Source organism: Lolium rigidum, chromosome 1, assembly GCF_022539505.1.
Source record: "Lolium rigidum isolate FL_2022 chromosome 1, APGP_CSIRO_Lrig_0.1, whole genome shotgun sequence".
Lineage (NCBI taxonomy): Eukaryota > Viridiplantae > Streptophyta > Magnoliopsida > Poales > Poaceae > Lolium > Lolium rigidum.
The window spans coordinates 209,586,908-209,598,964 of NC_061508.1; the positions used below are offsets into that span (position 1 = coordinate 209,586,908).

Sequence of the window (12,057 nt, forward strand, 5' to 3'; positions counted from 1 at the left end):
TCATGAAAATAATGAAGAAGCAGTTTCCAAGGGGTAACGAATTGCCCGCCAGTACTTACGAACCGAAGAAGGTTGTCTGCTCTCTAGGATTAGACGTGCAGAAGATACATGCATGCATTGATAACTGCATCCTCTACCGCGGTGAGTACGAGAATTTGGACGCATTCTCGGTATGCACTGCACTGCCGTATAAGATCAGACGAGATGACCCTGATGATGTTGATGGCGAGTGTCCCAGTAAGAGGGTTCTTGCCAAGGTAATGTGGTATGCTCCTATAATACCACGATTGAAACGTTTGTTCAACGCGTACTCCTATGATGATCCGGAGGCGGCATAAATGGTCGAACAAACGGCCAGAAATCTTGGTACGACTATTCATTACAAAGGCTACTATCCCATGGCTGAATCAGCATACATATACACATACAGGAAGCCTCCCCTCAGAGCTGACAAGTTCGCGCTTCTAGGAACACAAGTGTGAACATTGCATGACTGGTATATGCAAACCTGCCGTGAAGGGGATATCATGCTCATCATGGCAGTTTGAGATGATCATTACTTCCATGGCAAAGACGAGATACACATTGATTTTGAAGAATTATTTCAATTATTCAATGAAGATCCATTGACAAATCACTCATCAGTTGATATTGATTAAGTCTCTAGATCAGCTCGTTCGTTGCAGTAATAATTATCCTCGCCATATTCTTTTGTACGCTATTATGCGGAATGAAGATTCTCGAATGCAAAAGAGAAAAAATCTATGACGTTGGGTTCATTAACCCAAATACCGTTCATGAAGTTACGGTACAAAAAAAACCGAAGGACACAGAGGAGTTCTTGCTAACATTTCTAATGAAACAAGAAACCAAAGAGGAAATACTATTTCCTTACAACTTTTCAAGTGAGTATTACTGTCTTGTAGAAATTCGATTTCGCTTACTCGATGTTAAGTGTAATCCTCGGAGTTATGCGTGCGCAGGTTCCACTATATTCTGCTAGTCATTCAGCTTGATAAAGGAAAAGTACTTGTCATGAACTCGAAACATAAAGACCGTGAGACGTGGGCGGACCTTCGCACAATGCTCCAGTGGTAATTTCTCAAATTATGTCAACTAGCTTTTGTTCCCTCGTTGTTAGTTATGATATTTTTGAGATTTTGATTGGATGAAGTTCATTAATATACCATGAGAGAAAATGTAGCCTTTGGCTATATATGCTTTCAAGCAATAATTCTTTTGGCATATTTTATGACTTCATCTTAGATATCATGTCTTCTTTATCTTATCTAACCTTTTGTGTGTGCATGTTTCTTTGTGGATTGCCCACCTAGAAACTTATATGCACGAGAGTGTTAATCTCTTATCTTGATATCCTTGTTCTTTGCCGACTATTCTTCTTATCCATTTGGTTCTTGGTTGTGTTGGTAAGAACTTGATTTATGAGTGCTTGGTTTACTTTGACTGAATCCTCTTGCACTTATATCTCTTGAATGCTTTTGGACTCAAGTTTATCTCTTCTAAATGATAAATAGGGAGTGAGGATTCCATGTTTGTGCATAATGTATTCAAATGCAAATATTATAATTTATGCACAAACCTTGGGAAGCTTCCTTATTTTTTTTGGACAACTATTTCTCTGTTGTCATGATATCTTGTGTTGTCCAATTGATTCTTTGGATCCTTTGATTTCTTGCTTATTTCGTTGAAGTTTGTTCTTCTTGTTATTTATTTGCAATATTTGATCCTCAATATGGGTTGAGTTACTCCACATATTCATACTTGGATAAGTGCATATGACTTCACTCATTCTATGAGAAATGCACACTTTGGGTAGCATGACTTCACTCATTCTATGAGAAATGCACACTTTCGGGAGCAACATCCTTTATTTGTCTCCAAACTTCTTTATCCATTTTGGTATTTGTTGTCAATGGGGGAGAAATTTAGGGGGTTTAAGGGAAGTGGCTTTATTCTTAAGATTGGTTTGTTCTTAAGTGTTTGCCTTTCATGCATCTCATACTTTTTATGTGTTGCATGGTTGAATGTATAGTGGAAACTCTACTAAAGGTATGCAATGAAATGCAAGCTCATAACACGATTCATATATTGTGCGGGAGTTTGCTTTATATATGTTGGCTCTACTCACATCTATTGCATTAGTTGGAGTATGTGTGAGTAGAATCGGTTTTGATATGTGATAGTAACTTTGCGTTACTTGATCATATCAAATACAACCTCTTGTATTCATTATATAAACCCTCATGTTGAGATTGTTATCAATTACCAAAATGGGGGAGATTGAAAGGGTACTCTGCCCCTATGTTTGTTTTTTGGTAATTGATGACAATTTCTATGGACTAATGTTTTCAATATTGAGTTTTTGTTGGAAGGAATACTCCATAGGTTTTGCTCGAAGTCCATATGTTGGATTCAAGATCTGTGATTTCAAGAGAGAAGCTTTGACTCAAGTCGGTGTCACAATCCTCCAAGCCTCGTGAGTTGATCTATTAGTGAGCAAGACCTAGAGCATGCAATCAACTGAAGTGTTCCGGCTTGAATGAAGCATGAGCGTCATCATCAAGGTCAAGCGGGACGCGGTTAATTCTCTCGCCCTCTTATGGTATCAGGTCACGATGTAAAAAGAGAGAGGAAGAGCCCGAGACGAAGTTCGAAGGAGCGCTCGAAGACAAAGCTCGAAAAAGCGCGACAAGGTAGTCTCCTCTTTTTGGTTTTTCAACTGTTGTGTCTATCTTTATCTCTCCATTTTGTAGCTCCCGAGTTTTTACCAAGGTTTAAAATAGCGTGCTAAATGAAATAGCGTTGGTCTCCTGAAAATGCTATGGAGGCTATATCGTGCTAATTGCGTACTATATTTCAAATAGCGTTTTGAAAAAAATATCAAATGTAGTCTAAAAATAAAGGATTTCGCTAAAAAGTTTGGATATTTAGTCCAAAAAATGACTATATCATACATACATAGCCACATACAACAAATAGATCTCGAATTTTTCAGAAGGCTAACATCAGTATTCCACAAGGCAACAACATAGTATAAATTATTTATTAAGAATCATCAGCATTAGCGATATTAAGTTCTAATCTAGAAAAGGAACCAACATATTGGAGTTCATCATCACGAAAAAGTGAAAGTAACTTTGCTTGAAAAAATAGCGCGCTAACGCTATGAAGTTTTAGCACGATATATCATGCTATTTCACAAATAGCGCCATAGGAAGTAAAATTACTAAAATTTAGCTTAGACCTTCCAAATATGCTATTGTGTGGTATTAACGGAGAAATAGCGCGCTATTTTAAACCTTGGTTTTTACCCAAAAAAAAGATCAAAGTTTGCTCCGGGTTTTGTTATAATATTTTTAATAAAAAATGGAGGTGGCAATTTGGCTCATAGGAGCAAATGCTCTCATTATATAAAATAATTAAAAAACAATTTTAAAAATGTTAAAAAATTCTGATATAAATTTGTTGGTGTACATCTTGGCATTCTATGTTAGTGCACAAATTTTCGTGGAGAAACAACATTTTATATGGCGTGTACAAAAAGACAAAAAAATATCCTGTACGTAGTCGTGTTATAGCATCAAAACTTGTCTTTTTTACAGGAGCCACAATTATTTTTAGATTTTTTTGAAAACTTGTGTACCAATATAAAATGTCTAGATGTACATGTAAAAATTTAGTTTAGAATTTTTTGACACTTTGAAATGTGGATTCACATAATGGGAGCATATGCTCCTATGAGCCAAAGTGCATTTCCCATAAAAAATAGCCAAAACAGCTGTTTTGGCCGGTCAGACCGGCCCCAGGCCGGTCAAACCAGCCGGCCCTCTTTTTTCCTTCACCTGTTCGTTCCAGGAAAGTTGGCCCAGTATGACCGACCCAGCCTCTTTCTCTGCCCCCCAGGCCGCTCGCGCTGGCACACCTCTGCAGCCCAGTGTTGTTCCCCGCACGCACGGCTTACCGCTCGCCCCCCGCCGCGATTTCCGCTTGCCTTGTCTCCTCTCCACGTTCGACCAGCGCCTCGCTCCTGCCGCTCCACACGCCACCCTCGCACGCGCCCTCCCCCGCTCGCGAGAACGCCTGGTCACGCCGCCTTTTTTCTCGCTGCTCTCGCCCGCTGCGCGCCTCGCCCGCACGTAGTTGGCGCTCACGCGCGCATGCTCGCCCTGGCCCGCGCGCCTCACGCCCTACTGCTCGCTCTCACGGGGAGCAAGTCGCTTCGCCCGCTCGATTCTGTGGATCCCACGCGCACTACTGCCTAATTTAGATGGGCCCGTATAACCGGGGCCAGGCAGGTTATACCGGCCAAACTTCCTGTTCGCTTTTTTTTTTTTTCTGTGTGTTGTTCAGAGGGTTGGGCCGGTATAACGAGACCCACGTCCGGTTATACCGGCCAAATCTTTTTCTGCACGTTTTTCACACAGTAACAGCTGTTTCGCCTATATAAGGCAACTTCAATTTCATGAATCCTTACCTTTTGCCATTCTGTTGATCCAGATATATTTCAAAAAGGTCTCAAGAACTTCTCCATATTTTTTCACCTCAAATCCTTGATTCTGTAAGATTCATCCATCGGTTTTGAGAGTCGGTCTGTGCATCTCGAAGATCTTTTCGTCTCTCTCTTTCAACCGCACATATTTCGATTTAAGCCAATGTATCAAGTTTTCCTCTCCGATCTTTTTACTCTTGGAGCTTGAGGACTTCTAGGCGGTAGTGCTCGCCTGGAGCGATCAAGTTTGTGATCGACCTGGAAAGTTTGTACGGGATTAAAGGGCTCTCTAAGGTCTTCACATAGTGAAAAGAGCTCCTACTTCGTGAAAGGAGCTCATGGAGAAGAAGGTGTGCCTTCATGGCGTTTGGTGTCCTTCGTGTACCGCACCTCTCCAACGGTTACTAGCTTCCTCTCAAGGAAGTGAACATCGGGATACATCATCGTCTCCACATACTTCGGTTATTTGTTTCCACCAATTTAATTTGTGATAGCATCGAGTATGAAGTTCTTGATATATGTATTCTATCATATAGGGTGATACACTTAGTTTGCGTTAGGCCACTTTATTTATTCACTTAGCCTAAAATTGCAAACTAGTCAAGGAAAATTTTGTATAATCTATTCACCCCCTCTAGGTTACCGACATTGAACTTTCAGTTTTCAGTAGTGAACACTGGTACATCAGATCAGAGTGGCCTAAACTTGACGGCCTCGACGATGAGCCCTTGCTTGGGGTACCACCCCAGCACCTCGAAGCTCACCACCACCCCCTCCTCGGCCGCCACAGTCTCGTCCACACGCAGCCGCCCCATCTCCATCTCTGACCACCCGTCACACCGTCTGCGTCGACCACGCCCCTGAACTTGCGAGCCTCCTCCTCCTCGTTCAGACAGAGGCACACGGCGCGGCTCGACGCCGCACGGCCTCCAACCACCACCGTGGTCTCCTGGTCCGGGAAGCTCAGGCCGCGGTGGCCTACGTCGGCCACGCTGAACACCAGGTACGCCGCGTAGTTGGTGGCCGGTGTCAGCGGCGAGACCGGCAGCCGGCCGTAGATGTCCAGGCCTGTGCAACCCACCAGCTGGGCCACCTCCGGGAACCTGAAATGCAATCATGCATAAATAGTGTCGGAAATTCCGAATTATTTTCCAGTGGGGCGCTCTGATCTCTCACTCTCACCCAGATGTAGACAGCATAGATGAATGATGCGGATTGCTGGATTGTTTACTTATTAAACGGTTGCTTATAGCGTTGAGCTTGTTTGACCAGAATTGTTTCGGACGAAATACTCAGTTGCCTCTAGCCGCCGGCCCCTCTGGCGTCTAAGTTTATTTTCTTTCTTTTATTATTTTGAAATGTCACTTTGTGGTTTTGTTCTTCGGAAGCAATCCGAGGGAGAAGGAGTCAGGCAAGGGAGAAGGAGTCAGGCAAGGGCATGTGCGATACCAGCGACATGGCATCTCGAACAATGTTTTCTACATGTACTCCGCATTGGTTTCCGCAAATGTCAAACTGCACTAGCTTTGATCAAATTTATTAAAATACCATATATATATACAATACTACGTGGTGATTGCCTAATCTATACCATACTCAATCGTACTTCATGGTAAATCTAGTGGTATTAATTTGATATTCTAGATGTTGATTTTTTTCATGAACTTAATCAAGTTTACATTGTTTGACTTTAAGAAAATCTAATACGCACCAATTATTTTCGTACCTAAACAAGAAAACTTTATATATATCAGAATAAATAGCAATCTGTTTGAACATGTATTTTTATTTTTATCATATATTTTCAAGAGGGAAAAAATATAGAGTTCAAATACCTAAATTCCGAAAAGCAATGAAACATCATGATTCACAATAAAATGTAATGAAAAAACACTAAACTATTTGCATTCTGATACATTTACCATATGCGTCTAACACAAGTATAAAGTATGGTGGAAGAAAATAAAAAAGCTTTCTAAACACGGTGAAACAAATCGTTTTAGAATATACTTTCACCATGAGCCATAAAGTTTTTTAAAGTTTCATCAGGTTTTAAAAGTTGATTTTTAAATATTATCAAAATATATTCAATATTGGTCTTGTTTTAAAGTAGTGTTCACTAGAAACTCATATGTCAAGTGGTTTCAAATCAGATTTATGGTTCAAAATCTACAATAATTCTAAATTGGGAAAGGAGAGAGTAGGATAACACAATTTCTCATAAAGTATGGAGGAGGGTGTGTGACATACACGCTATATCGTGTCCACAGTAAATTCGCTCTTATTGATGCATCTCATGTATTAGACAGGTATATTATGATTCAAGTTTGCTCTACAAGAAAGTAAGCATGGCTAATTCTCGGTCTAATGAAAATTGTTTTAATTGTCAGTCAAGTGATGTTATCTCCACAATCTTATACTCCGTACTACATGTACAATTTCGGATTATGTGAATATTCTTTTACTCTCAAGCTCAACCATATTTTTCGGTTGCAGCGAAACTAGTAAATTGAACAACTTAGTTGCAACCCACTTGAAACTAAACAATGTCAGTTACAACTCGCTTATAACTTGATATGTTTTAGCAAAACCAACTTTTTGTACGGTTGCGATGCATGCGTCAATCTTAGGTGCATGTATGGATGCTATCATACTTCTATAAGTTTTTGGTGTGCGAGATTTCTATGAATAGCTTCATAGCTTGTTTGTGAGTTCAGTGCTAGCTGGACGCGCGTAAGAAGAAAATCCGCGAGATCTTTACTTTTCTATGCATGTGTGCTTTCTGGTGTTTTTTATTTTGTTCGAGAGATCCCGATCCGTGATGGAAGCATCCGTTGACACGATAAAAAAGTAATGGTGTTTATAAAGAAACACGATTGGACGCGATACACAACCAGTTCACCACTCCCACTCCCTACATGTATGATGTACTAACACTCGAAAAATGGTAAATCTGTAAGATAAAAAAGAACCATGGCAATATGGCATCGAGCAATCGATTAGGCACATGCATAAACTGCGGGACAGGATCGATAGTGCATGATCTGTAGTAGTCAGGAAATTAACCAGGAGAGTAAAAGAATACGATGATCCCAAATTTAATCATGCACCTGGAGAGCGGGTGAGGCGTCCATCTCCAGCTGAACTCGCCGTCGTCCCACGGCAGGCTCAGCTTCCTCGCCGACAGCGACACGCACTTGGCGCCGCTCCCCCTCGCCAGCCACACCGCCGTGTCGCAGCCGTCGCCGACCTGGACGGCTTTGTCGGAGAGGCGGAGGTAGGCCTTCTTCTTAGACGACGGCGGCGGCGAGCGGCCGGAGCCGGAGCGCAGGAGGATGGCGATGTAGTCCGCCGGGACAAAACGCTCCCAGACGGTGTCGCACTCGGTGACACGGCAGCGCAGCGGCAGACGTCACGAGGGGAGGTGAGCGCCAGCACGTGGGCCATGCAGCTCACCGGGAGGTCGTCGAATCGGGTGGTCTCCTCCATCGCCGTCGCCATGCCAGTGGTGTCCATCCTTTTTCTTTGCTTAGCCTCTTTGGTTTCTTAGGAGATGGTGATCCCGAATAGTACCTGCTTTGTCTGGGGATCTATATTTTGGCACGGCCTGTTTATAGGTGGCACAGTGTGGCACTGCCTCTAGTCGATGTAGTTGAGTCGTCGCGGTTTCCGACTACTGACTTTTTTTTTTTATTTTATTTTTATTTTTGCGGATGTTCCGACTACTGACTTTAACATGCAATATACGGAGTACCTGCATAATAACCGTCCACTACGGGAAGAACTGCCGTTGTGTGTCCACTGTATCTTTGCCGTGTGTCCTCACACGGCAAAGATTTCTTTGTCAGTGCGCACGTAGAAAACGCACGGCAAAAATTTCTTTGCCGTGTGCATGTAGAAAAACACACGGCAAAGATTTTGGCACGGCAAACACAGACACGAGCACACATCAAAGATATGATTCACGGCAACGACGGAAGAGAGCGCACGGCAAAGAAAGTTGCACGGAAAAGGACCAACACATCGTATGGCAAAGATAGGCTGCACGGCAAAGAAGCTGGCACACGCCAAAGCACAAAACACATCACCGTGCACGCCTTTGCCTAGTGTTTTTAACAAACACATGGCAAAGCAAGCGCACGGCAAAGATGTTAAAACTGGATGTCTTCTCACCTCAAAAGGTATGGCGTGGTATAGCTATCAACAAATGAACACTTAGCCTAGTGGTAAGGTTGCATGCTTTTTCAACTCTGCATCCTAGGTTCAAATCTTAGATCACCCAGTTTGGAGCTTTTTTTTAGATAAAACATGTTTGGCACACGGAAAGAAGCGACCTTTGTCGTGCAACGTTGGTGAGACGCACGGCAAAGAAACCTTTGCCCATTTGCGGTCGATGGTATTGTTGTGCGATCTTTGCCGTGCATATAGGCCCCTTGCCGTGCATCCCGTAGTGGTCTAAGAACATTGTTCATCCGAAGATATAAAACATGCATTACGGGATGACTATTTTTTTCCAACTTTTGTCAAAAGATTCTAGATCTATGTAGGAAAGAGAGCAAATTGTTATCTTCCAGTAAAAAGGTGATGTAATGGCATATGTTTTGACATGGATAATACTAAGCGTATCTGGTCACCAATATTACAACAGTAATTGTGATGACCGGCCAATGATCACTTCAACCCGTAAGAGGTGGACGGCAACGTGCTGATGGTTGTGATAGATGAGGTAAGGGGATGAATAGCTCTTGTGTGACCCTTTTAAGGTATATTGGATGAAACAGAATATATTTCGCAGAAATCCTTCTTCCGCGATGTTTCTCCTTGCCGAAATAGCTTAGATGCAACATATTCCTTAAACGGAAGAGGCGTTGTTAGCAATTTGAATTATGTGAACCCAGCTGGATCCAGTATTCATCCACATTAGCATTGGTCCAACACACCTTTATCCGACTCAGCGCTGGAATCATGCACCTTGTCCAACTCAACAGTGGACCCACTCACCTTATACTAGAGCCCGGTTATGTTCACGTGCTCGTGCCCTGCCCACCGCCCCCCATTTCATCCCCTTCCCCATCCATTCTCCGTCTTCTCCGGCGATGAGGCGCGCGATGACGGCCGGTGAGATATGTCGACATCTAGTTCAGTCTCCTGCCTGTCATGGCCTAAGTATGGCATTGCGCCTATGACCAACTATCCAGACTGCCCACTCGTGGCGTCATTGAAGGGATTGGTCACAATGGTGGACAAGAATGTCAATTTAGGCCAAGAACTTGTGAAATGCGAGAGCAAGACCCGGAAAAGGTTTGATCTGAGTTCTCAATTGGCCTTTTTCTCCGATTTTTTGGATTTCTTGATTTTCTTCCAATTTGGAATTTAGGGTTCATGTGCTCTATTTTGGATTATGAAGAAATGTACCTATTTTAAGTGGATTGATAAAAGAGGGAAGTTGGGCTGCGGGCTGTCGAGAATTGTGAGCAAATGTACACACAAACAGAAAAAAATCCTCCAAACTTCGGCAGAAATTCTTTTATTCACCCATGATTCTCTTCGGCTAAGAATAATTTGGACGGGTTGAATGAAATGAACTTACACCTTGTGCACAACTACTACCTCCATCTCATAAAAGACAGCGTGCATGTATTTCTAGTCAAAGGTTATCATCCTATAACTACCAAATAGACATCAATACATTTAGCGTAGAACATATTTTCTACTGTATTTGTTAAACATTGTTGATATTTGGATTTTTCGAGGCAGTAGCAACTGATGACAGCTTTGTCGAGGGCGTCTTGATTGAATAACTGAAACAGTTCTTCTAACTCAAGGTTTATCTCCTCCCGCCCCCGGAAGTAATGCTCATCTCGAACGGTGATCGGGACGTGGTCCCTAACAAGCACTCTGCATTGAGCTATAAATGACTTTGCATGGTTCTCGGTAGCAATCGGTTTACCATCCTTAGCGATATGGGTGATGTCGTGCCTAACACCGTCGTCCAACTTTTTGGCCGGGCCTCGCTTCTTCGACTTTACAGAAGAAGTGCTTGATTCGGAGGGCTAAAAAAGAAATAATTCATCGTCAGTACAATTTAATTAGTTAATGCATCCCGTCGATCAGCAGCGGCTTAATTTATAAACCTGGGTGATAACTACGGTTCCGGAGCCATTATGATGATCTTCTTCCTCACCGGAGCAATTAGGATCTTCTTCCTCATCGTAGCCATCTTATCTTCGCTCAATATTCTCCGCTCCCTCACCGGAGTCATTCAAAAAAGGTGCGGTGACATCGTCACCGCCATCATCTGGAATAACGTCATCGTCGCGATCATCCAGAGTAGCGTTGGCTATGAGGTCAGCCATGAATTTTTCCGTGGCTTCGTCTCTGTGTGGCCCCCCGCGTTGCCCTTCCGCCTACTTAAAGCCTCCGTCGCGAAACCCCCAGTACCGAGAGCCACGATACGGAAAACCTTCCAGAGACGCCGCCGCCGCCAATCCCATCTCTGGGGATTCTGGAGATCTCCTCCGGCACCCTGCCGGAGAGGGGATTCATCTCCCGGAGGACTCTTCACCGCCATGGTCGCCTCCGGAGTGATGAGTGAGTAGTTCACCCCCGGACTATGGGTCCATAGCAGTAGCTAGATGGTTGTCTTCTCCTCATTGTGCTTCATTGTTGGATCTTGTGAGCTGCCTAACATGATCAAGATCATCTATCCGTAATGCTATATGTTGTGTTTGTCGGGATCCGATGGATAGAGAATACTATGTTATGTTAATTATCAAGTTATTACCTATGTGTTGTTTATGATCTTGCATGCTCTCCGTTATTAGTAGAGGCTCTGGCCAAGTTTTTGCTCTTAACTCCAAGAGGGAGTATTTATGCTCGATAGTGGGTTCATGCCTCCATTGATATCTCGGGACGAGTGACGTAAAGTTCTAAGGTTGTGGATGTGCTGTTGCCACTAGGGATAAAACATTGATGCTATGTCTAAGGATGTAGTTGTTGATTACATTACGCACCATACTTAATGCAATTGTCTGTTGTTAGCAACTTAATACTGGAAGGGGTTCGGATGATAACCTGAAGGTGGACTTTTTAGGCATAGATGCAGCTGGATGGCGGTCTATGTACTTTATCGTAATGCCCAATTAAATCTCACTATATTTATCATGACATGTATGTGCATTGTTATGCCCTCTCTATTTGTCAATTGCCCGACTGTAATTTGTTCACCCAACATGCTTTTTATCTTATGGGAGAGACACCTCTAGTGAACTGTGGACCCCGGTCCATTCTTTTATACTGAAATACAAATCTGTCGCAATACTTGTTCTTTACTGTTTTCTTGCAAACAATCATCTTCCACACAATACGGTTAATCCTTTGTTACGAGCAAGCCGGTGAGATTGACAACCTCACTCGTTTCGTTGGGGCAAAGTACTTTGGTTGCGTTGTGCAGGTTCCACGTTGGCGCCGGAATCTCCGGTGTTGCGCCGCACTACATCCCGCCGCCATCAACCTTCAACGTGCTTCTTGGCTCCTCCTGGTTCGAT

At 43.0% G+C, this 12,057-nt stretch overlaps 1 pseudogene; it reads right to left on the minus strand.

The window, feature by feature from the left end:
- Nucleotides 1-5,199: 5,199 nt before the first annotated feature.
- Nucleotides 5,200-8,026, minus strand: LOC124683047 (annotated as a pseudogene).
- Between the last annotated feature and the right edge of the window lie 4,031 nt (nucleotides 8,027-12,057).